Here is a 27419-nt window from a genome sequence, read left to right as displayed (position 1 = left end):
ATATCTCAGTATAGATCTCGAACGTACTTTTCCAGGAAACCCGTGCATTCACTAGACGCGCCTTCATTCTTGTTCAAACGTAGAGCTGTCATGGCGGAATGGAAGCGTCCCCGTTTCGAACGCCAAAGGCCCCGGCTAGATTCCCGGCCTTGACCAAGTTATTTTATTCATTGAATATAAGTGCATTTTTACGCAGCTCCGAATATTTCCGACGCATGGTGTGCACAACAAATTCTATAACGCCGACAGCTTTTCGATCAAACGAGCTGTATTCGCGCTCGCAAGAAATTGAGATCGGCTTGTGTGCCCACTGTCACCAGGATCAACGCGATCATTCTCCCTCGGCGCCTTAACTGGTCTGTTTTAAGGCGATCGGCCTTTAGAAACACACTCCAACCGGCGTTGCGTTCGGAAGTAGTGATATCATGCATGCTTGGAGGGAGCGCGTTGAGGATGACTGGAGGGCAGCACCGTCAAATGTAGACGAAGGGATCGCGACGGCCTGAAACGGACGGTGCAGTCGGTACGTGCCGAAGATAATAGCATGGGAGGAGTGAGGGCACGCTGCGGTCTCTGATAAGCTCAAACAAACGTCCCGTTAGTTTATGCCATATTGGGTGCGCCGCACTACACGTGTGGTGTGGCTATAGCTTACTTTTAAATCGTTGGATTTGGCTTGGTGAAGAATGTGACAGTTTTCGGCTATGGTAGGTATATTGACGGGGAGGTCGCCTTCAGTTGTGCCAGGAAAGCTTCCTTATATCACTATCGCATAAATGCTGGCGGAATCCGGTCAGTACACGTGCTGGGGATATCACCGATTTAACCGCGGATACCGCCCGTGATGCCTGTTGTTGTTGTTCCCCTGATAGTAATTATATGATGCGCTCTGCGCAGTCAACGCTTAATGTCCAGTACGTAAACACAAGTGGCAGCCCCCACCGTCGCAAGGTGCGAGGGCATATTAGTTTTGCAGCAGCAAAAAATCGCTGCAACTATTTTGAATTATTATGTTCTCAGCTTGTCTCTATGACTGTATATTGCTGAAGAAACCGCGCGTGTCTTACTCAAAAGGCATTTTTGAAACTTTTATGGCACCACACCAAACGTGCGTCCATCTAGCCCAACCACACAGGAAAATTACTCACTCATCACCTCGGACAATAATTCAGCGGTCACAAAATTTGCCAGCCTTTCAAGCGGCCTGATTTGTCGAGTACAACACCTGACTACGTGGTGACTACACCAACATTGCATGAATTATATTGCAGGAGTTTCTCCCATACATCGGCATGCGTCACCATTACCAACTTCACGCACTGCAATCTCTGCCATGTTTCGATTCGGTAGCGGCACCCTTCTGCTTCGTGTTATCGCGCCTGTACGAGGTGAAACACGCTGCCAGGATTGACCTTTTTTTGGAATGGCGGATAATCAGGCGATTCCTACTCAATACACTTCGGCGTTGTACATAATACTACTCGCATGTTATGGTGCGACAGCGTTGGAGTATTAAGTAGGTTGTGGGCGGATAATGAACGTGGCTATTACCTAGCACGCGAGAGATCTTCAAAAATTTAATGCACTTCTCGTTAAAATGTGAAGAGAAACGTATTAATCTGAAGTGATAGGAAGTAAAGTAGCTATATGACTTTGTCTAAGTAGAGGTGCCTCTATTTAGTTAGCGCAGCATAAAGACTTTGCCACTTTGCTGATCCTCGAGCGGCATTCTTTGCGTGTTTAACTTGTACTATTATTCAGTAATCGGTGATTATTAGTGTTCGCAGGTGCCTATTTTGTGTGCACTGCAATCACCCCGCGCATTCGGCATTTTTCATGAGAGAATTACGCTTAGCATGATTTCCTCCAAGGAACCCTCAATGATATTAGTAGTCTTCCTCATTGTCCTAGACTCCTTTATTTTCCTTTTCATTTTCCTGAAATGAAGAAACATGCTCATAATATCTCGTGTGCACAAATCCAGGAATTCTAGCATGCAACTCTCAAGTGGAAGTAAACACAAAGGATTATTAGAATGTTTTATATATCTTATTTCCGTCGGCTGGCTATTGGTGTATAATATAGTGCAAAAAATTGACTTCTTTTTTCCAGCGTGTCACCTGGGGAATGAAATCCCCAGCATTTTTTTTTAACTCACGTTATTGACTCTGTCAATGGAAAGATAAATGGCGTCATCTCGTTGCCGGCCACTTGCCATGTTGCCACGGAACAGCCTACGAGGGACAGCACCACGAAGGCAGCCACTGCTAGCCTTAGACTTCATCGTGAAAAAAAAGAAATCTAAATGCTTCTCAGGAGCCGGGCATGCGCCTCGCTCACACTGGACAACAATATTTGGCCCCTTTTATGGCACCAGTATATTGATGACTTTCAAAAAATTCCTAGATCTGCGTGTAACATCTGCACGCATTTACATCTGCATGTAAGCGCCGCTGCAATACTTCTTGATGCACATTCTGGTGTTTCTTGTTTATTTATTCAGGATCCCTGGTGGCCAAAGTCGTGCGTTTTAATAAAATGTCACAGGTACCGCTGTTCTTGTTAACAAGCCATTTCCAAAATTTTGCCCCCCCCCCCCCCCCCCCTTGAAATCTGAACTCGGCCGATTTGAAATAAAATCAATATCCATCCATAATGGACCGTGCCCAACACGATGGTTACTTCCAAAAATGGCCTGGGTCATTTTCGAAATTAAGTAAAGCCAAAAATCAGTGCTTTCGCACTATAATACGTTTAACCAAGTTAAAACCCTGGCAACTTTGTTTCTTTGGTACCGTGACGAAACTCTAAACCGAACCTGCCTTTCTCCACCGAACCCTCTCTTCTCACTGGAATGATAAAGGGGCAAGCACTGGGCTTCCTTTCATCCCACGCGCAGCGTTAGTAGGTAGGTTTCTGTGTGTTACCGCACCACAGGCTACGCATATTCCAAAATGAGTGGAATAGGGTATGAGCGGCAATAGGGAATCAAACGTTTCTTACCTCTTCAGCAGCAGCAGAATAGGTAAACTGACAAGGAAGAACTGGAAGTCCATAGACAGGTACCATAAGTGTCCAAAAAGAGGCTGCAATCAAAACAAAACGATTATAGGTTCGCAGCCCATTGAGATCTGGCATATTTTGGTACGCTTAATCTATTCCTGTCTGAAGCGGCCGCTTTAGTTTCACAGTATATGATAATTACTAAATTATTTCGCATTTCTAACGTGGAGTTCCTTAGTTGTAGAAACTGAGGCTCACTTTTGTGAATCTTACCGGCGTTTCCAACATTCTTGGAAAAAAATGCTGAATATTGAAAAATTGCAAGGCAGTGTTATGGAAATATTGAGGATAAATATCGATTCTTCCTATGTCCAGCAAAATTTTTCTTTTACAATTTTTCTATCTCTCGCATGGAGCAGTTAAGACTGCCATAAAAACCAATGGGGAACGCTTTTTACGATCGCAAAATACGCTAATAGGAAAGAAAAACTAGTTTATAGGAGTTTGCGTATATATTGATTAGTATGGCGAAATGGTACAATATATGAAAAAACTGCGTTCATGAACTCTTTCCTGTTTAAAAAAGCTTTTGCCCAGAATGATTGGGTATGCCTTGGAAACGTGTCAGACCATTTAGAGATTTAAGCATGTGATTTCGTGGTAAGCACAAGCACTGCGGGAGTGAGAGGTCAAACTTAGTATCATAGAACATTACTGGCAATGCACTGGTGGTTTTCTGCACTCTACGATAAATTCGTGAATCAGCCGACGCACTCACAGAGGTAATGAGACTGGCTCGAAGAGTTGTGAGGGAAACGATAGGCCGCAGCTCAAACTTTGATCTATATGTCTACTTTCTGCGGCATGCATATATCATTTTCTAATATGTGCAGCGGCCGGTATAAATTATGTTTCATGGTACAGAGAGGAAAATTACAGCATCTGCAGTGACCTTAAAGTCGTAATTTTTCACTCGTAGAAGCAGATACAGCCACTGTCTCTGAAATTCGTCCTTGAACTTGTGGAAGTACCCCTTATCGTCTGGTCCGGAGGTGATAAGAGGCATCAGGAAAATACACATGAGGACGAAGAACAGCGGAGCCATGGTTCTGCAAAAGAATTCGTTTTGTAATAACTTGCTGAAGCACATTCGAGAATGAAGATGCTCAAAGTGAGACGTTGCAATCGGCTAATGCTATGGGTGAGCTGAATCGGAACCGAACTCAGGCCTCTGCCTTTTTTCCCCATAGAACAACGGGGATGACCCGTCTGCGAAGCGACACAGATTGCTTAATATTTTGGTGAATTAAATCTTGGTATCAATAGCCGCGGCTGTTTGGCAGAAATTAAAGCGACGATCTGGGGCCGCGGGCCGTGTCAACGCCTGAGTGAACGGCGGGAACCTGAACCATCCAACAAGCGAAAAAGAGCACAGGAGATAACTAAAGTAGTAGGGCGCAATACAATATTTATAGGATAGAACTTATGAGGATAAAGAGCAGATGTGCAGAGACACAAGTATGCAAACGGCTGAAAAACATCACCAAAGGCTCATTCACACTCGGCCATCCGGAGGCGAGAGTGAGCGAAATCCGTCGGCTACAGCGTCGCCGCTCGCGGCGTACGGAGATATGGTTAGCGAAGATCATAAATCGACGCTGTCGACTTACCATGCGTACGCACGCTCACGTACGCTAAAAGCAGGTATTTTGCCGGGCGTCACGCCATTTATCGTAGTCCGACATTTAGTTCAGCGTATGCAGAGACGCAACGATAAGATCAGCCTAGTGGCGCCCTCTGGTTCTGGGGATGGGAACAATTTGTCAACAAACGGACGCTCCTCTTAAGTGGCAGAAGCGTCACTCTGAATAAAAAATAAAGCAAATGTATAAATTATACGTTTTCTTATAGGTGAGATGAGACGAAGCGGAAGATCGGTGCCCCATTTATGGCCACCCAACGCACTGAAAACAGCAGTAACAGCGACGAATTAAGTCCGAAGTGAGGGATACTGCTTCGAAGGGCACCGCCATGTTTCTCGCCGCGGGAATGCAACTGCCTACTCACATACCTATTGGCCGATGGGAATCGGCGGAATTTTTCCGGCAACAGAAATCGGTCTTGGGCCGACTGATCTTGCCGTGCTGCTATTCTTTCCTGTTGGCGCCAAAAGCGTCCGAATTAGCTTCGCTCGCCGAGTTTTTGGACAAGTGTGAGCGGGCCTTAAAGAGACACTAAGGAGAAATTGAATTTGGCTTGTATCGATAGAAAACCACCTCCTCAACACAAAAACATCACTCTATCTGAAAACAAAGCTCTCGTAAGTTAGAAAAGAGCAAGAACTAAAATACAAGTATCGCCCCCAAAGGCCAATCTCGCAAGTACAAGCGTGATCATGAAGTAAAACAAAAGCTCCACAGACCTCCGAGGCTGACAAACTTGCATGAAATGTATATGCTTGATAAATGTTGAAGTATAGAAGTCTTGTTTTGAAAACACGAGTGCACTTTGAGCACGCGAGGAAGACGGGAAAAAAAAGACAACCTCAATGTTGGAAATCAAAGAACACCTGCCACTGACGGCCAGCTGAGTTTCCGTACGCTTTGGGGTGCTTCGCGGCTATGCGTGTTGCGTGCCCGCACGGTTTCGTTATGCGCGTCGATACACAATGGCGGAGCAGCAGAGCACCTCCAAGTGCCTGTCTAAGTGCTCCTCGGACGAAGTTCGTGCAATGGCACGCAACTGCGACAAGGAAATAGAGCTGCGCGTAACCAGTGTTGAACGTGTATTTACGTTAGCAAACGCACCGCTTGGAGTGTTCACTTCGTCAACGCACCAAGACGCAGGGCTGCAGAACCAGTCCTACGAGGAATATTATTACAGAATTTAAATATGCCCTCACGTACCAGTCACTACACATCAGTCGAGACGGTGGCTCAGCGGTGACAGCGACGCCGCCGACTCCTCTGCGCGAGGACTTTCTTGCCAGACCCGCCGCCTCAGTGCTCAAAAGCATCGCGTGCAGTGTCGGGTTGAGATCGCTGGAAGCAGGCCGCAGAACATCGTTGTTGGAATCGGGAACTGGATCTATCGTAATGTTGGTGGAAACGTGAACGAAGCGGTGATAGCTGAAAGAGGCCTTCACCGTTCGGCCGGCAGTATATTTAATTTCGGCTGCTGCTAAGCAGGAGCTCAGCGCTCGCCGTCAGCAATCACAGAGTACTCGTTTCCTTTTCCGCCGTTTTACGTCCTTCTTCTCATACATTTCTTCATCAGAGAGTACCGAGTTTGAATCGTAGCGGAAGAAAAAAGTTTTCAACATCCAATTCTAATCTCTTAGCAATAATTGCAGCTTTCGCTGCCGGACAAGCGGCAAAAAAGTCACAATTTGCCGAACTATCAAATTTTAGTAAGAAAAAAAAACATCGATAGCGTTACCCTCAGTAACTCCAAGGCGAGGGCGGAGCCATGCGTTGGAAGGAAAGAAGCACGGCGTTCTTAGCGCTGTCTGAAATACTGGTACGAAACGGGACCCCCTGGCAAGCGCTAACGTCACTCATACTCCGACTACCGCTGATGGAGCTACGTAGCCGTTGAGAAAAGCACAGGTGCATCCAGCGACCTCACAGGTAGAGCAGATTGAAGCAAAACGTTCAACAAAATACAGGATGGGAGAGACACGCGGGGAAGCGCTGGGGTGCTCTGCAAGGACCAGTGTCCACTGTCTCAGCACTCGTGGCAACACGCGCCAGCAACGGTACGGCAAGGCACGCGCCGTCGTTTCGAATCTAAGATCATTTTCCTTGAGATAAGGATGCTGTCTTGGCTAAAACCTTGAAGACATTTCATTTAAATATGCTCCCCGCACTCCGCTCGATCTTAATATGCTCTATGCTTTTATAAAATTAATAAGAAGCTAGTAAGAGCCTCTGTTTACTATCTCTGAATTAAGCATTACTATTTCTTCAATTACTTTGACTGCTTGTTGCTATACCTACCCTGGAAAATCTTTGCTACCTCCGTGAAGGCAGAGCTTCCGCCTTCCTGCCTTGTTTCTACCTCACTAATAAATCTTTACTACGAGCTCAAAGAAGGGGCACTGACGGCGCTGACGGCACTGACTCTTGTTGCTCCTTATTACCTTGCTAGTAATTGGTAGAGAGAGGTTAGTCAGATAGTCCTCACAAAGTGAACAAGGCTGGGCACATCTCAGTGTTTTGTTTAAACAAATCTTGCACATGGTAAGAGCACTTACTAGCACTTCATACCGCCGATTATCGCTTCTTTCACTCTACCCTTCCGCCCCGACCTGTCCTTTACCCCTCCAATGACAATTTTGTTCAATTTAAATGTATCTTTTGCCCTGCTTCTCTTCCCATCACTTCTCAGGATCACGTGTCTTCCGCATTCCTTTCTACTCACCCCCCCCCCCCATTTTGCTTTCATGCTTTATCTGCTTGCTCTTTTTCCTTTATTGTAAGTTTTTCCCGGGTATTTCGTTCTGCCAAGCTGACTAATCCTTTATAAGTTTTTCAGATCAAAGCAGCCAGTCAATCAACGCCACATGTGGCAGCTGGACATTGCCTTTCAAGCCCACGCTCGCTATCTCTCCACGCTCTACTCCCAGGATTCCTTTCTGCTGAGCTGGAATTTTTCTTTCACAGTCTTGCAGGTCAACCGGGTAATCAAATTTATAAGCCATCATGCCTGGACAAGATTTATCCTTCCCGTCATAACAACATTAACACTTCATACTCTCCTCCCCCTCACGGGACCTTCCTCCTCGGAGGCATGACCCTATTTAAACCCCGCCAATAATGAACGCTTTGCCCAGATAAAGACAAGTCCTCTTGTCGAAACTTTGGAAAGCACCCCGAGGTTTTCGCTCCCTTGTTCACTTTGTCTAGTAATTGTTCGTTTCACCCTTCTAAAAAAGGTTAAGATAAATGGCAAAGACGGTAGTGTGAATAACATGGTTTTTTAATGGAACGTTCTTGCAGCCTAATGTGGTTGGACACATTTTCCCATTTTTCATTCGCAGGTTGAAAATCAAGCGCAGTAAACTTAGCTCAACAGGTATATGTAAAAGCCTTTCGAGGGTCAGTTTGTCGAGGCGTAGAAGTGAAGATGGGATTATTCAGTGCCTGTGCAATGAATTTGTTGCGTTTGTGACTGCCTTTCAGATCTTAGTTTATTTTTGCGCAGCTTTGCCTGTACCTCGTACTGATTTTCACTTGATGTCATTGGCTCTCATTGCCTCTCTCTTTCAATGTTTTAAGCTAAATGATTTGTACTATAGCCGCACCGCGTCTCTACTTGACACTTTCACCACGGGAGCAATTTTCGAAGCCATAAATGCTGTGCATCATGGACCACCGGTGGGCCACCTTTAATTTTCTTGGATGCGTCTCGACAATTCACAGGCAGCGGCGGTTATGCGAAATTCTTGGAACCGCCAACAGATGGCAATGTAGACCTATTTGAAAAATCAGAGCTGTACCACGGCTGCATCGTGCGTCTCAATATTCGTGGCCGCACAGCATACTCACGACTTGTGTCAACGGCGACTCGAGACGCAGTAAATGTGTTAAGCACGTAAGCTGCTGTCACCATAGAGGCGGTAGCTCTCGTTGATTTTGAGCACTTATCCCAATTATTGCGTGACTCTTATGTTTTTGAGCACTGCGAAATTAGTACGTACCTGCAGCTGACTATACCAGGAACAATATACGCAGAAAGCAGTTACTAGGTTTTAATTCCTGAGGGTCACTACCTTTATTTAAAAGGGTACAATGCGAAATCGCCGGAATAAAATTGCCTTTGGTACACACACCGAGTACTTTTATACATTAACTTCTCCAAGGTCGTAGCAGATAGGTGTTTGTATTAATGCATATTTGGTTGGGGCTGTAATGTGAACAGTGCTTTCGCACACACGTTGGTATCGGTTACTATGATTTTTTCACAGTCATTCAGTAGGAGTTGATATATAGTTTTGCTGATATGGCTATTCTTGTTATTTTCAAGGGTTACTAAATTTTACCACCACGCACCTTACTTTCACTAACTTGCATGGCAGTAGCAAACTGGCGAAGAGTTACCAGCTTTTTGTTAATAAGCACTACGACATTTTTTTAAGGATCTAGTGTCACGGTTTTGCAGGCAGAAACAACATTTCAAGAACACTAATAATATTGTATAGCGTTACTTTCACAAATTCTCTCTCACTTAGTTACTTACTTTCACTACTTTGTAAGTTATTATCGTTTGGCTTGGAATAGTTTATCGGGTGTTTAACGTCAGAAAGCGACTCAGGCAATGATGGACGCCGTAGTGAAGAGCTCCGGAATTTCGACCGCCTGGGTGTCGCGAATTCGTAACGCGTCCCCGACTTTCCAAAGCGGAACGCCATTGCGTGCAGATTCGAGCAAGAGAACAAACAGATCAAACAAAACAAAACGAAGCCGTATTTATAATTTAAAGGAAAAGAGCCAATAAGAAAAGCAAACAACAATAAAACACACTATACACGCGTACAAAACTGCAGGTCCAAGGAAAGCATTCACCAGATATTGAGCGTCCCGGGTGAAGTGGGGATGCCTTGCCGACGGGATGGACCGCGGGTTGATGAACTGCGACGCGTCGCTGGCGTTGCGTCGACGGAAGCGGCGAAAAAGAGCCAGGTGGTACTAGCAGCGGAGAGGATCGACTCCAGGAAGACGCCGGTGGTCTCCCGTCAACAGCCCGAGGAACTTGGCATCAGCAGGAAAAGCGTAGCCAGGACCCGTCGACGGTGTCTCGAAACACCGGAGGTTTAATGCAGGCAGGGGTGCCTTTCGGCAACACGGACCCTCAGTTCATCGGCTGCCACCTCGATGGTTGCAAGGAACGCAGTAGGCTTGCGTCGGTGATCGAAGGGAGGGCACGGCAGCACGGATCCAACGTCTGACGGCTGCCACCTCCACGCTTGAATGACACGATCTCCGCTGCTGTCTCTCTTCACACCTCGGTATCTGACACGTCAGCTCTCCGCTGCTCGTGCTCGCCACGCTCTTCGTCGCCGTCACCTCGCACAAACTATTCGCACGCGCACACGCGCAACTGTGGGCTGGCACGTGCAGCGCTTCGCTATTGACGCACCACTGTGGACGCACCGCGTTCGAAAATCCCCCGACGATCTCATGGGCACATTGCAAATGCCCCCCCCCCCCTCTCCCTTCGGAAAAGTTTTTCACATAGAAAGAACTGCCGTTGGTGCACACAAGGCTTATGTTCATGTGGTAAACGGACAAGTTAGATGCTGCCGGTCACCGAAGGCACTTTTGACAGTGACACATGGAGGCACATGGAAACGCGCACAGAAGGAAGATGGGGTCAAACCTTATACATCTGGCAAAAGAGAAAATAAAATCAGTAGAAAAATATCAGACACAAACTTTAAACATGTCTGTGCGATGAAGGTGAATATGTACACACTAAACAATCCATAATTGGAGAACGAAGGAAGAAGAAAGAAAAACAAGCCACAAACACTACCACACTGCATTTGCACAGGTAACCATTGCAAGCACCGGATAGTAGCACTGTACATTGGGCATTACCCTCCGGCAATTGAAAACGACTCATGCAATCGGCGCCTACGTTTTCGGAGTCCTTGATGTACTTTACACTAACGGTATATACTCTTGTAATGTTAAGCTCCAACGCAGTATACTGCTGTTCAATTGATTTGCCTTTGTTAAGTATTGCAAGAGTTGATGGTCAGTGTGAATGATGAAGAACGTCCTGTGCAAGAATATGTGGAATTTCTCAACCGCCCAGACTATCGCCAAACACTCGCATTCAATTGCTGAGTAGAGAGATTTGCAAGGTAACTGTCAAATCGCATATGATAATGTGTGGAGGATTCCATCATGCTCCTGCAAAAGACCGGCGCCTATGCTGACCTCGGAAGCATCTCTGCGAAGCATGAACTACACACTGAGAATTGGAGCTCTTAATACGGGCCTGGAGGTTAATACGTTCTTGAGCTCGTCAAAAGCGGTTTGCCGTTGTGGTGTCCAAGAGACAAGGTTGCGTACATTTTTGCGTGTCATCTCCACGAGCGGTTGGACTTTGTCGGCATAGCCTGGGATGAACTCGTGGTAGTATCCGGCAGGCCCAAGTAAGGAATGCACTTGCTTCTTCGTCTTTGGAAGCAGTATGTTGACAAGCTTTTCCACCACCGTTTCCAACGGTCGGATGGTTCCTTCTCCAAGCTGGTGTCCAAGAAAAGAGATGCTAGTGGCTCTGATTTCACTCTTCTGCGGCTTTATCGTGAGGCCGGCCTCGCACAACCCTGCTAAAGAGTCTGTTTAAAGTCCAAAGAGCTTCTTCCCAGGTAGAGGTCGCTACAATAACATCGTCGATGTAATGAACGACATTGTCTATGCCTTGTAAATGAATGCGCATCAGGCGCGTAAATGTAGCCGATGTTGTCTTAATGCCGAAGGTCATATAGACAAAGTGATAGTGACCAGATTGGGTAGATAACGCTGTTTTTGGTCTCGAAGCTTCCTCCAAGGGTACTTGCCAGTAGCCTTTAGCAAGGTCAAATTTTGAAAGTACACCTTGGTTCTAACCTCACTAAATATTACAATCTCTCCTTGTAGTGGGGCTGCATCAAACAGAAGAACTTCAATGATGCGTCGAAAGTTGATGCAAGTCCGATAGGTGTTGTCTTTTTAATCAGAACGAGGGGGAATTGTATGGAGATATTGAACGTTCATTGACCCATAATTTGATCATCTCATCTAGCTCCTTTTCGACCACATCCTTCATGGTAAAAGGCAACGGGTATTGCGGGGTATTCACGAATTCAGAAATCGAGAGCCTGAGTTGACACTCCACTATATTAGTCTTCCCGGAATCTCGGAAAAGATGTCTGCATACGTCTTAAGTAAGCTGCGAATCTCCTGATGTTGGTCATCGTCGAGCTTGATGGAGATTTGCACGGCTTCAATTCCTTTACTGTGGTCCGTGCTAAGGGTAGGCAGTTGTTCGTCAGTCACCTTCTTCGAATACGACGTAAGATTACGCCTGCACGGTCTCTTCGGACGCACGCTCTTCTTACCATTTGAGAATATTGATGTAAATTGGTTCTGAGTGTGGCCCAAGTCGATCCAATAATCCACGTCGTTCTTTTTGCCAGAACCACGAATGAACCTTTCCACTGCATCAAGAGTTTATTTTGGCTACTCGGCAAAAGAATGAGGACATGATCTCCAACCCTTAACTGCCGCGTCTTGCTGTTCCTCTCATAGTATCTCTTCGGAGAGTGCTTGACACGCAACAAATTTTAATGTGCCGCCCTCACAGTTTGATCGACACGTTCTCTTAGATCGAGAATGTAACCGTATGTCTTCTTCGTGTCTGCTCCAAGCTCTTCCCTTGTCCAGAACTTTCTGAGGACTGTGAGCGGTCCTCGCACATGTCGTCCAAATATCAACTCAAACGAAGAAAGCCCAGACTCGCTAGCGGCACCTCTCTGCATGCGACAGAAACGGAGCCATATAATGATCCCATGTTTTGGGCTGCTCATGACTGTGCTTCTGCAGCATCTGCTTGAGTGTGCCGTTAAATTTCTCTACCATTCTAATGCACATTGGATGGTAAGAAGCGTGCTGAGATGTTTCACCGCCAAGAGATCATTCAGCACTCTCATCATTTCAGAAGTGAAGCAGGAGCCCTGGTCGCAAAGGATCTCTCTCGGCAAACCTATCGTGAAAACATCTCCACCAAACCCTCTGCCACGGTAGTTGAATCTATATTTGGCCGAGCCACGGCGTCGGGATACCGCGTGGCAAAATATACGAGAGTGAGAATATATTTATTCCATTTCACCGATGTGGGCGACAAGTGACCGACAATATCGACAGAGACCCGATCAAAAGGAGTGTAGATAAGAGGCATGCGTTAAAACGGAGCTTTCCCTACTTTGCCTTTCGGGCACGTCCTTTGCACGAGTCGCACGACATGACATACCTCTTAATCTCCTCCTTCAATCCTGGCCGGTAGAATTCTTTCAGAACTCGATCTGTAGTCTTCTTATTGCTCTGATGCCCCGCCAACGGGTTTTTGTGGGCAAGCCTTAAAACCTGCGATCTGCAATACTTTGGAAGAACTACCTGTCGAGCCTATCTGCCAGAGGCTAGATGATAGAGGCGGTACAACAAACCCTTTTCGACAGATACGAGTGCGAAGTGCCGTGCTTGCCGTGGAACACCTTTTTTACTTTCACCCAACACGCTTCAATGACCCATCCTCTCTTTGCTTTTTTTCTAACATCCCATTGGTAAACCTCATGGGACGAACGCTTAAAGCAATATTTTCCCTCCTTCGTCCGGAAACTTCCTTTCCAGCCAACAGCACTTTTGGTCCTGGCCTTCACCACTTCCACTGGCAGCCTCGTCATTCACTATGCGAGGACATAATTTACCAACGCCCTCCGATCTCTTCTAATTAATGTCTGGATTTGACGGCTCACGGGCCTTTGGTAAATTTCAAATTATGACATCGATCGTACAATGGTGTCTCCATGCACTTTATCAGGGCCGTGCCAGTGAAATAGGGCGAAACGATATGAACTGCTGCCTCGGGCACTTCCAGATTGCTGCCGTCCACAATGAACACCGTATATCTCGAGCCGGTGAGCTGAGTCAGGAACTAGGGCTCTCCGCACAACCACGGTATTGCTCCCCATGTGCGGTTAAACACGTACGGGTAGGCCTCGGAGCCCTCCCTCTGCAGGCATGTGTTGTGCGTCTGCAGGCTTTTTCAGGACAAGTCTGACCACCACCTTACCCTCAGCTACTTAAAGTCTACCTGCTCTTGAAGACACCGTTTCACGCGCAACACACACTGGCTGAACACAACAGGACGACTGCTTCGGGTTTTCGTGCTTACTTAAACAGGAACTTACTTCATGCCCTGTTTTTTGGCAATAAATGCAATAAAGCTGTTTTCGTTTAAAGCGATAGTCGACATCCTTATGTCTATGTCGGTTACAAATGATGCACCTTCCTAACTTTGTACTTGATGGGATAGCCTGTTATACGTAGTGGCACAGACAGGGGCTTAATTGTTTACATTCTTTTTAGGCTGCCCCATAATACTTTCTGTCTACTTGATGGAAAATTCTTCCCTCTTGGGATGCCCACTTCGAACGAGTCTTTGAACGAAGACAAGTTTCTTTGCCGCTGGGCCTCTAGAAAGGTTGTCTGCTGCCTCAACCATTTTGTCCTGCGTCTTGCACTCTTTTTCTCGAAGGAAAATCACCAGACGCCTATGACAGTTCCTCATGAACTGTTCAACCACTACCAAGTCACGTAAATCATTGTACGTTGTGGCCGTTCCCGGCATCTCGACCCATCTGTCGAAAAATGTGAACAAGCGTACCGCGTTTTGCTTGCCTGTTTCTTTCTAGCGGCTTACTTTCACGAAACCTTTTGCGGTACCCCTCTGCTGCGAACCGAAAATGTTGGAGCAGGGCTAGTTTTGCCTTATCATAACCCATTGAATCTGCTGGGGACAGTCGACTGAACACACGAAGAGTCTCCCAGTCAAAGACATACTCAGTGCTGTAGCTCATTTCTCCTAGGGCTAGCTGTGCCCTTCTGCGATACGCTCAAAACATTTAAGGTAAGCATCCAAATCATGCCTACGATCATCGAACGGCGGAATCAGCTTGTGTGGGCCAACCACTACTGACGGCCCCGGTGCGGGTGTGCGGGTTCTCGATTACCCTCACCGGCTTCTGTGAGCCTAAACTTGAGCTGCAATATACGCTCTTCAGCCTCTGCTAGCGACTGTGCATGCTCGCATTCGGCTTCTGCTAGCGCCTTTTCATGCTTGTGTTGAGCATCGCGTTCGGCTTCATGTGCTGCACGTTCCTTCTCTTGCTCGGCAGCCAACCACGTGCGCAGCTCGGCGTCTTTCAACCCCAACTCTCTCCCTAACTCAATTAACTCATTTAGCGTGCTCATTGTTTTCATATTCTTAAAAGGATCTCTCAATATAAGTTAAATGGCTTCGCCCTGTCGCGCGGACGCCAATTGCCGCGAATTGTCGCGTCCCCGAATTTCCGAAGGGGAACGCTATCGTGAGCAGGTTCGAACAAGAGAACAAAGAGATCAAGCAAAACAAAACGAAGCCGTATTTAAAATTTAAAGGAAAAGAGCCAATAAGAAAAACAAACAACAATAAAACACATTCAACACGCGTACAAAACTGCAGGTCAAAGGAAAGCGTTCACCAGATATTGAGCGTCCCAGGTGAAGTGGGGATGTCTTGCAGACAGGATGGAACGCGGGTTGATGAACTGCGACACGTCGCTGGCGTTGCGTCGACGGAAGTGGCGAAAAAGAGTCAGGTGGTACTAGCAGCGGAGAGGATTGACTGCAGGAAGACGCCGATGGTCTCCCGTCAACAGCCCGAAGAACTTGGCACCAGCAGGAGAAGCGTAGCTTGGACCCGTCGATGTCGTGCCGAAACTACGGAGTTTTAATGCAGGCAAGGGTGCCTTTCGGCAGCACGGACCCTCAGTCGGTCGGCTGCCACCCCCACGGTTGCAAGGAACGCAGGAGGCGTGCGTCGGTGATCCAAGGGAGGTCCACGGCAGCACGACCCAACGTCCAAAGGCTACCACCTACACGCTTGAATGACACGATATCCGCTGCTCTGTGTCCCTTCACCCCTCGGTTTTCTGACACGTCAGCTCTCCGCTGCTCGTGCTCGCTACGCTCTTCATCGCCTCACAAACACCTTTCTCACGCGCACAGGCGCAACGCTGGGCTGGAACGCGCAGAGCTCCGCTGTTCGATACACCACGGTCGACGCACCGCGTTCGAAAATCACCCGGTGTTTTCATGTGCACATCACACTGGGGTTCTTTAACATGCACTGACATCGCGGAGTACACGGGGCTCTAGAAATTTGCCGCCATCGAAATTCGACCGCCGCGGTCAGAATCGAGACCGCGTCCTTCATCTCAGCAGCCGAGTGCCATAACCATTGAGACACTGCGGCGGGGTTACTATAGTTTCATGCCAGTACAGCTTTACTGTTGGGCTCTTGTCTTTTGCACCGAACTGGTAACACCTACCGTGAGTGTGTAGGCTCATGAAGTGCTTTATTCTGAATGGGAATTTTTTAGCCACCAATATTTTTTTTTGTTCCCGAATCATGTACGTGCACAAGTTTGCCAACGCAGTTTCTTAGGTTGTGGCGTGGCAAGACGACCTACTTTGCCACACAGCACTGCTGACGCCGCTCATTCACACGTCTCTGTCACGGCTAAAGATTTTAGTCAGTTATTAAAAAAATGAAATAATTGTTTCATAACACAGCTCCTATCTAAGAGCAAAGAAAATAAAAAGTTTGGGCCTAAAATAAGTATCGTAAAATGCACAGCCTGCATTCAGGGCCTTATCTTAACTGCGGGTGCATGCAAGATTACGCTTACCTGATTACCCTTCTGACTATGGCAAGCAGGAAGACGATCACCCCATTCCTTTCTTGCTTGTACACAATGAAAGCTAAGAGAAATCCGCTGAAAGAAAGCATTGAGAATATAAGTACAATGGTGACTGGCTATACAAGAGGGAAGTATTTCTTCAGCACAAATTGCTGCAAACCACGTCTTCTGTACTGTATACACTTTGTTCACTGATAGGTCACTGCGTGGACGGGAAGACTACTTAAAGGAAATGTTACTGTTGTCTTCTACGCACAGAACGTGTAACTGTGTCGCTACTACCACGTTGTCATCTGCTGTTCAGCGATACAGACTTGTTAACTGAAAACTGCATTACGCGCGGCAACTCATAATTCTGGCTCGAGACGTGGGTCTGCCTCTCTGATACCCTGCAGCACGGTTAAAGCTACAGCTGCGTGGTGTCGGCTAACCGGGTGGAGGTAGCCATGCTAGCAAAGTTAACCTTGGGAAAAGCTACTGCTGACGTAAAAATGGTACCTATTAATCTTGACACTCTTTTAAGAGGGAATTGTAAAAATGTAAAGGCTCCGGGCAGGCACGACCGGCTATTACACTTGATAAACGCTTTGCGGCATAAAACCCAAAATTAACCTGGTGGTTCGTTAGCTTCTGTGTGCAAGATCGGCGAGTTATTGCTCACCGCAAAACTTTCTTTGGTGGCTGTCGAAATCACAGGACTTCACAATACCCGGCTCAGCAGTGATTCCCCTGGCTACCGTGATTGGACAGCGGATCGCCGCCGGCCAGTCTGAGGGCAAAATTATTTACGAGGATGCGCGAACGCTTTTATAAGGCCCGCCCAAAAGACCTAAATTCATGAGGTTGTTCGTACGTGAGAAAAGCTCATGATTTCTCAGTGCGGGTTCACCCTGGGAATCCCGACAGGAATCACAGATACGGCGGAAGCATCGGGAAATCACCAACTTTTATTTCAAAACAGCTGAGTGAACTTGACCCCTCACTGCATGATAGTTAGCAGCCGCTTCGATATTGCTATACAGCTTTATAACGGCTTCAGTAGAAGGCGTGCGAGGGCCTTCTCGCACAAGCTGGCATAAGTGCGGATGGCATATGTGTTGAATTAGGTGACTGACTGGGCCAGGCTATTGTACAATTTGATATAGATGGCGGGCCGCCTTGAGAAAAAGATGAAAAAGGGGCTGACTGAAATCAGCCCCCCATACGAAGCCCCAGCTCCCACACTATCAAACTGTGATGTTCAAAAATAAAAAAAATCGTCCATGTATTCAAATCGCGGTGTTAAAGAAAACTTCCAAAAATCGTCCATGTATTCGGCCTTCCTGCCGATTTCCAGCTCTCAAGAAAAATAATTTGATGACGGCAGTGATCGGCTGTGTTAAGGACTTGCCAACGACTGCTTTTCATTAATTTTTGCGTATGTGCGTGCACAGTTACTAAACACAACTTTTCTCGCGTTTAGTGGGTTCCATTGCAAGTAATCCGGAGCGGTACTAAGGCGCTGTGCTTCCGCAGTGGCTAGGCTCCTTCTCTAACTGCATTTTGTTGTCACCTATTTCAATTTTCTCCTTGCGCGAGCTCGCACGACCGTTTCGTATACCACTGATGCGGCAACGTTGCTCGCCGAACATGCCTGCGCTCATGACTGTCAAGTTGTTACAAATCCATATACATCTTGCAATGACATACGGTAGAACTCGCGCTTATGCTCTGGTGGCGGATGAATCGCAATTAGTCGCCTCCATGGCTTGGCTGACGGACATGGCTGGACTTGCAGCCTGCCCATTCGACTGCCACAACGAGGCGACGCAGTCATGCGATGTTCCGGCGTCTGATAGAATCTCCCTCGCAGTTTCTGGTGTGATTGAGAAACCGCGGGGCTGTCGAAGGGATAGTGCACTAGCCAAGGAGAAAGTGGGAGGGCCAGGAGCGGAAGCAGTAAATACTGCAGGAAGATAAAATAGAGTGTGCGATGTGTGCATGCGCGGCGCTTGCGGCTGTAGGCTATTCTGATTAAGCCCGTTGTAACACGTACCTCAAGAAGAAGAAGAAGCAGTCGACGCTCTTAAATCCCACCATTGTAAATATGTTCTGCCAGTTGTTGATATACACTACGGCGTTCACCATGTGGGCTGATGAAGAGAAAATGGGTATAAGTAAAGCTGAAGCTTTACGCTGTGCTGCGCTATGAGTAAAAACACAGTTAAATGCATCACCGCGACAAATTTGGACCACGCCATTCTTTAATACACGCTGACAACGCACAGCACGTAGGTCCTTTTCAATGGCGCCTGCATCGAAAGGCGGAAGCCGCAGTCGCCGCTGATAAATAAGAGTAAGAATTTTCTTGTCTTTTTCAACGCACATGACCACGCCAAAAGATACTTGCAGAGCGGAAAACCAATTCGCGCAGTCTGAGCAGTGTATGCTCGCTATTTTTTCCACGGCACATTAGCTTTCCCTCGGGCCTTAGTGTCGTTGCCTTTACTGTCGTTGCCTTACGTGGTATTGTGTCTTAGGCAAGTAATTTTATAGGTGCTTGAAGCTAAAGATATGTACAACGCATATTTCTTTTATCCCTTGTTAGCGGAGCGCAAAAGTTATTGATTTCTGTATTTTACCCTTATAACAACATATAAAAGTATGCAAACTCTTCGCTTTAAAGCTGCATTGTTATTAATGGCACTGACACGCAAGCATTTATGGCTCCGAAGCATTTATGACACTTATCTGGCGTAGAGTGTCATGAGCCGAAATCCTCGTATTATACAGCCGCCAAGGCTCCCGCGGCAACAAGGCTGAGGAGCAGGTTTCGAAGCGTTGCGTTTCCCACAGCCCCGGGCTAGAAATAAGTCCTCTGGTCACATGTCGACGAATTCAACGAGAATAAGACGGAAAGCGTGCTGATATTTGACTTCACGTTGACTAGCGCAAGATATTGGGAATTTATTCGGAGCATATAGTGCATCATGCGCACGGCGTTGTTCTGGCACATGAAATATCATTAACCATCGTTTGTATTTTTTGTATTTAATGCTTTTAGTCGCAGTGGTCCACGCGCAGCTGCAGGAACAGAGGAAGAACACAAAAGCGAACCTAAACGAACTTTGGCGAAACTTTCAGTGACCCCATGCTGCCTACGTGCTGCGCTGCCGCCGGAGCAGCGCATGCGTCAACAACACCATCTATATCATGTGCCCCGCCGTTTACTGAGCACGCGCGGGTCACGCAGCTCATCGCAGCGTCGGAATGAATACATATCCGAGTCGCAGCAACCATGTTAGCTCAAGGGATTGCTCTAGCCACAGATACCTCCTCCCCGAACCTCACTCTAACCTGGCATGCAAGTCGTTGAAGCTAATGCCAAGTGAATTTGCTTATAGACTACTTATCTTGCAGTAAGTGTGGCAATAACAATAATACGGTCGCTTACGACAGTATGAAGGTTCATACGCAGCAAAGCACTAAGATGAAAGAAAATAATTATAAAAATTTATGGCACACTTTCGATGTCAATCAGCTTTCGCTGATTACTTTGGCTTCGCTTTTCTTACTTTTGATTCGTCCCAACTGCACCGCGAAAAATTAGCTTTGAGACAAGGAAAAGTGCAGTATATTTATACTATCTCACTTCTATTTGACTAAAAAAAGCGGCTGATGGCTTCCCAAAACTCGACTGCACCTACCATGATATTTGAGACGTTCTGGAATGTGGTGCGCCCTTTCTGCGGTGCATTTCATGCTTACATCTACTCTCGACGGTGAGATATGGAGTCCATTTTTGTTTCTGTAATGAAGCGCAGCATAAGAGGTGCCTTGCAAACCGGCGTGCTTCCCTTACACTGCGTTTTGGTAAGCGGACGGCTTTTTAGTCTCACTTTAAATTATAGATTCTTACGCCACCTGATCATTGCTAACGACAATGGCCCTCATGAGTAAAGAGCTAAACGCAGAAAAATAAAAAAGCAGCTCCGATGAAAGCTCGAGCAGCATAGCCCCCTTTGACGCTGTCGAGTGCGTCTTCTCATTAGCTGCGGCATTACAAGGGACGTACAGGCCGCTGCTGCGAAGATGACAGGCTATAAACCTATAAAGTCTATATAATCTATATATACATTCTATATAAAGACTATATATCTGAGCAGGATCTTGTAATCGTTTGGTTTAGAGGCCAAAGGCTCACGCACTCCAAATTTCCGTAGGGGCACCGTAGCTGTGTCCAACAAGGATATAGACAATGCTGAAGAACCGGATGCCGTGCAGGAACCTCATGTTGTAGGCGTCAGAGCTCTTGTTTTTCGCAATTTGAAGCATCATGCGCGTATTAGACATCACAGAGAATGATTTCAGAATCGATATAAGAACACCTGCAATAAAGTAAGAAGTGAAGGAGACCTAGTTGAAAAATATTCATATGCGGCTTAAAGCTGTTCAAGAAAATATATGCTTTTTTTCGAATCAAAGTGCCGATAGAGAGTTTATAAACTTGGCTTTCCTTCTTTTTCTCTCTTGAGTTAAAATCAAATGAAGAATGCTTGCCCACGTTTCGGAAAGCATTACTCTTAATGTCCAGCATGGTAATATAACAGTATGAATAAAAGCAAATAATTTTTAAGTGGCCGTAATAATGATTACAGAGTTAATAATAGAGCGCTGATAAATAAGGAAGGTAACAGGCTCTAGAATTAAACGCGCGGCACAGAAAGTGCGCATAATGTAACAGTGTGCAAAAATCGGAGATTGTTCACGCCCTTGTGCAAGAGCTCACAACTTCACTCCTCGGTAGTTATTTCCTTTGTCAGTCGTAACAATCGCTTCACAATTCGTAATACGGTACCTAAAATTTATCTTTGAAGGTTATATACTTCAAAAATTGATGTCAATAAATATTCAAAGATATTTATCCTTGCTTCTCTTTCTCGTTTCTTCGTGAGCTGTACAAATCGACGGCATTTCCAAGCACGATCACAAGGCCTAGAGTGCCAAGGAATGCTCTGCAGAAAGAAAGGAGCATTAGATAACTTGCTGCTCTTCGCAGATTAAATCGGGCGAATTGCGGAGCTATTCTCAACGTTCCTGTGCAGTTCGTTCAACATACTTACAGGATAGTAACCTGAGCTGTTGTGATGCGTGGAGACAGGCCTGTGATGCAGTTCTTGATGGTAGCGTCTAGAGTTTTCAGGAAGCACTGAGAAGACAACGTCAGGCGCATCAAAAATACAGATCGTGATCATACGGGTAGTCACTGTACTATTATTTTTCGTTCACATAATGCTGTCATTCGTTGCAGCAGCCAAATGAGAGATTTTCGCCCGAAGAAATAAAAACTGCTGATCATCACATTGGAGCGGGCAATGAATTTCGGAGAACCTTGCACAGGTTTAATGCTGCGGTGGCGTACCTGATTTTGCCATTTCACTGTAGTTCCTCCTGACTGCAGACATCGAGCACACAAATACCTAATCGCATGATTAGAATCGTCTGCTCATAGATATGCCCTCGAAATCTGGTAACCTGCCGAGAGAAAAATATCTGTCAAAGGCACCCGAGCTTTCGCTTACCTGATCTTTGTGTCTATGTTTCTTGCTACACGGGACATTGACACTAAAACCGGAGGCTGCAGGTGGTTTTACGAAAAACCAGCTGGCTGCCCGGCATGCAGTGGTCGAGAATGAAAATTCTCGACGACAACAAAATCAGGAGCGCCGTTTTTTATCTGCCTAGGCAGCTGCAAACCGGCTTTCTTGAATGATACTGGTCTTTTCGAAGTAATCTTGCAACATTAAACAAGATAGGGCTCTAGTGGTCGTTTCGGGCATTTTCTTTGTTACAGCGAAGGCCATGGGCTTGGCCTGTTGCCTCAGTAGTCTGTACTGTCTGGTAGAATGTTACTAGCAAGCATCCGGCTTCCTGTATTCGTTTGACTCAGAAGAGAAAGTTGGCTCCGATACGCATGACAACAGTTTATTGTTTTCTTGACTAGTCTTATTTGCTATCTTAGAGTGACAGACATTAATCAGTTATGGGAAATAAAGGGCGTGTCGAACGTTCAATTATTCGTTTCATTCGCTTTCCGGAAGTTTGTTTCCCTTGACACTTATTACGCACCACAATATTTACTCATGCCAGAAACTAATCATTGGCCTGCAGGCAATACACTGAGAGCATATTTGTAATCAAGGCTCCAAGGTATCTGATCCCACCGCTTTATTACGGCGCAGCACTTCATGAAGCCATGCCTCGTTCCCTGCGGATATCAGCAGGAAATCTTAATTGCGGGCCAGTTTAAGATGTCTATTTATTTCCTTGCTTTTGTATTCACACTCATGCGAGCGCTCGATTTAACTCATGCTCCTTGTCATGCCAAATGGGTTAGCAGGTATATGCAAGCCGGTATTGTGCGCGTCTACGAAGTGAGCGGCACTACTGCCTATTCGGTATGTGTACATCATACAGGAACATTTGGACGCACGTATGTTTGCTTACTCTTGTGCCTACAACGCCCAGATTGAAATTATTACGTCAGAATTAACACTCAGGAAAGAAACATTTGCTAAGAATGTTTTACAGAATCAGTACTAACCATCTCTACAGCTGGTTTTCAGCAAACTCAAACCCATAAAGGGGAGCTTTTACAACCGTCCTGTTTCTCTCGTACCCCGAACAGTGCTTCTGGGTGGGGCGAGTACGCGATACATGAGCTTTTCGGCGAAATAAATGAACGTGATGCAGAGTATGGTGCAAATAATAGTTCGTTTATTACTTAAAAGGTATTTAAGATGGCAAAAGTATAGAGAACTATTATGACCATGATTAAGGACAATTACGACAGAATTTAATTCGTAATCCCTCAGAATTTTCTTACGAAGATGCGTATCGGTAGAAACGTGCAGGCTGTCAATATGAGCCGCTAGAGTTCTAACTGCAACAGTTGCTATTAGGGCCATTCATTCAAAGGATATAAAAATGCAAAATACTTCTAAGAGGTTGTCCTGTTAGATTTCTGCACGAGGAAGTTAAGCGAATGCTTTACTACGCCAACCAGAGAGCCATTTCGGCTCGTCGCGCACTTCAGCCGTATACCGTATGCCGTATGCCATGTGCCGTATGCCGTACGCCGTGTGCCATTTGCCGTGGCCGCCGAACGAGCTTGAGCCGCCGTTGGTTAGCAACACCGCAGGCGCTCTCCAACAGATGGCGCCGCCGTCGACGCCGCTGCCGTCGCCGTTCACTCCACCAGATGTATATATATATATATATATATATATATATATATATATATATATATATATATATATATATATATATATATATATATATATATATATATATATATGTGTGCTTCGCCTCAATCACGGAGGAAGACTATACAGGAGTGAAAACACCGCTGTCTGCCGCCACCAGATAAGGTCAGAAGCCCGCGGCGCCACTATCATGCTGGCGGCGCCTAGCGGCCGTTTCGGTTGCCAAGGCAACCGGTCGAACGCGTTGCTCCCGTTCGGCCGCGAGTGCCCGACTTCTATTGAGAGCACTCACGCGTGCTTTTTTACCGCTGGTAGCCCGAAGATAAACTGGTGCTAGGCTTCAACCATTTGAGCACAGTAAAAAATAAAACGTGTTCTTTTCCATGACCGCTATAAGATGACCTGTAGCTTCTGGTTTTAAGCAGGGCTTTTGTTTGACACCGGCGCGATGACTTTGATTGGATGGGTGTAAGCGCTGTTGGCATTCGTCGAAGGCAAACATGCCTTCATGTTCGTCGAGTATGTGACCACGCTAAGTTTCATCTACCGAAGGAGAACGCGGGCGTCGTACGGCGCAGCGTTTATGACTACACGCCAGTCGAGAAGGAAACAAGCGGCTACAACTTCTCACCTCGCTCACCTTCTCCCTGACACACTTGTAACCGCTTTTGCAATTTCGAACAGAACACCTGCCTCCCATCTTATTCTAGCAAATTCCGAAGGAGGCCGCACTGCGCGTAGCAACGCTGTTAGTATTACGGCCCTTAAACAGACACCGACAAGAACTGTTGCTGTATGACTTAAGGGCTCAGAAATACAACGTCATGGCGTGCCCGCTGAAGCAAACACCCGTGTCGTCTGCTTGTCGTCTGCTTTGAGCATGCACTGCCGGAGAGCGCGCCGGAGCTGCCAGCCCGGGCGCTGCATTTTTGTTTCGCTGCGGCTTCAACAAGGTGCCGCATGGCGCCACTGCATGCGGTCCCGTCGGCGCATACAATTGTGACTTTAGAGAGTTTTAGTTTCATGTACGTAGAGGCTTCACGTACGTAGAGCTCTTACGGGTGACCAGTGCGCATGCGCAGAACGCAAAGGGTATGCGCGAGTCTCACGTACGTACGTGAGATTCGGATTTTTACGTTGCGGTCTTTGCGTTCCTTGCGTACGTAGCGTTGACAAACATGGCGGCGCCCTGTCCGCCGCTTCACAGCAATAACAGCTTCGTCGCTAGTCCCTCGAAGCGATATCGTGTTCTAAACTGTTGTATTCGCCTTCGATTTGTCCATTCTTACCCTACCAAACGGTTTCAAGCGTCAACTAGCTTTTGTTTTTCAGACAGAAGGGCGATTTTTCAGCTCTTAAGCCTGACGGAGTAGCGTTGGTCGTCGTCATAGCAACGGTCTCGCGAAATCACGAACTGAGGGAGCCCCAAACCAGCCAAACATAGCCAAACTGCCAAACACGAGGACAGACCGAATGGCCTGGCTTAAAGACCTGTCTTGGATGATTTAGGCTACAACCAGTGTCTGTGTTTTCTAGTAGATGGCGATAGGAATAACGCGCGGCGTGTGTCGCGTAAGTGTAACTATAAGGGTTTCAAACGACCTGCGTGCAGGCTACGTAGACTTCTCACATTTGCGTACGTGAACCCTCTACGTACGTGAAACTAAAACTCTCTTTTATCTGGTCGCCTGCGCTCGCTCGCGCTGACGGGAGTTTAACCTCCTATATAGTCTTGCTCCGTGGCCTCAGTGCATTGTAGTCGTTATGGAGAGCGCGAAAGAGAGACAAGAACGAAAGAACGAAGCGAGGAAGAGACAACGTGCTGAGGAGACGGCAGAAGAACGCGCCGCACGACTCGAGAAGCGTCGTAACGAAGATGCGGCCTGAAGAAGTCGTGCCACGTCCCGGAGTGACTCTTCAACTGCGGAAGAGACCGGTTTGAATTCTCGAGAGCGTCGGAATGAGACGCTGTGTGGACGACGTGCCGAGGAAACGAAGCTTTCGCAATTCAACATGGGTTTACCAGAACTAAACCACAGTCAATTTTTTAAACTTTTTTTCCGTACCTGGGTAATGAATGACGATTTAGTGGAGCGACCATATAACCTCCGAATAATTTCGAACTATCTAGCAGGCGTACTTCTCACCCGTGTATGTGTAATAGACATAGCTGCTGCGATGAGGTCGTCTAGGTCGGTTTTGTTTCCGCCGTATGCCACCACGTTGCAGTACTGGCCACGCGCTGTCTTCTGACCGAATTCATTGTGCCCCACAGTCTCTACGCATTTGTCGAAGGCACCCAAGTTTGCCCGGGCAGACGTCAGAAGTCCGCTAGGGTACTTTCCGGTGGCGTCAATCACTGCGCATAACAGAAGAATTTCTCAGATCAAGTGGAAAATCTTTTCCCCGTAGTCCTACTGCTGTACCCTGCTGAGAGAAATAACGCACAAATTTTGGCTGCGAAGTCTGTTTTACACCTTTACCAGGCACAGGAAAAGTGGTCAAGTCATTTTTTTTTTCGAATTCTTTAGAACCCAAAGAAGGAAGCTATAGAAAAGTATGAATACAGTTTTTCGAGATGTGCCAAGCGATTGTTTCACAAATGTCTCAATCCTGTGGCACAAAACTTGTGACATTGCTCAGACGCATCAGTGCATTAACTCTGTGTGTCCTCTGAATAACGATTACCGCTACTAAAGATGTTCACCTAGCGTACCACTGTATGTGCCGCGTCGCTCCATATTTCGTTCTTTTGGGAGAGACGCGCGAAATCCGTGAAATCCTCTAGGTTGTGATACATTTCGGTTTCTGCATTACTTAATTAATTACAAATATCTGTAGCATTTGCAGGCAGTCTTCTTTCTATAGTAACAAGTTTTGATCCATCTTGCACAAACTTAAATCACTCTGACAACCCATTAATACTGCGAGAAGGGGTAAAAATATGACTTTCGTTCTGAACTACGTACCAATGCGGATATTTACGCGGGTTCTCACCTGCCAGTATACTTAATGATGACTTTATAGGTACTGGAGCTCACCATGGCTCCATTTGAGCTCCGGGGCCAGAACAGAAGCTCCATATTTTTTTCCAGCTGCGGATTATATATTTTTGTCGCCTGCTTCAATAGATGAAGTGGTTTCCATAATAAATGCTCTTAAAAACACGCTTTTCTCTGATGATGAAGAAACTGCTGTTCTTCCTACTAAGTGAGCTGTTATTAGTGCATAGAAAACATAAAACAGCAGCAACAACGTATGAAAAGATCGTTGATTTCCGTAGTTACGCCAAATACAAATTAATTGCGCTAGCACTTCGGTTTTCACTTCAGTTCCGTTGTTCAGATCTAGTGTTCACGGAAAGCATTGTAAGGTTAGCGATAAAGGATTAATGCCCATCTATGCGCAATAGGTCATTCTCTCCTTAACATTATAGATCCGTGGGAGTCCTCATACCACAGCTGGTGCAGTGGTGAAGTGGTTAAGCGATGCGCCACTGCCCTTCTTTGGCATGTGCTGGCCTGATGGAACTTTGGTTGTTTATTGGCTTGAGTTGAATCCCAGGTTGCTACTCCTGAGCAACATCTCGCGTTTAACTGAGCTACCACATGCCCCGGCAGGTAGGCAGGTATAAACGAGCCCCTCATTTCCTTTACCTT

At 46.5% G+C, this 27419-nt stretch overlaps 1 pseudogene; it reads right to left on the bottom strand.

Moving 5' to 3' along the window:
- Positions 1 to 27419, bottom strand: part of LOC144111956 (nose resistant to fluoxetine protein 6-like) — a 77362-nt pseudogene that overhangs the window by 23992 nt on the left and 25951 nt on the right.

This window comes from Amblyomma americanum, unplaced genomic scaffold, assembly GCF_052857255.1.
Source record: "Amblyomma americanum isolate KBUSLIRL-KWMA unplaced genomic scaffold, ASM5285725v1 scaffold_19, whole genome shotgun sequence".
NCBI classification, from domain to species: Eukaryota; Metazoa; Arthropoda; class Arachnida; order Ixodida; family Ixodidae; genus Amblyomma; species Amblyomma americanum.
This window is presented reverse-complemented; position numbering and strand designations above follow the sequence as displayed.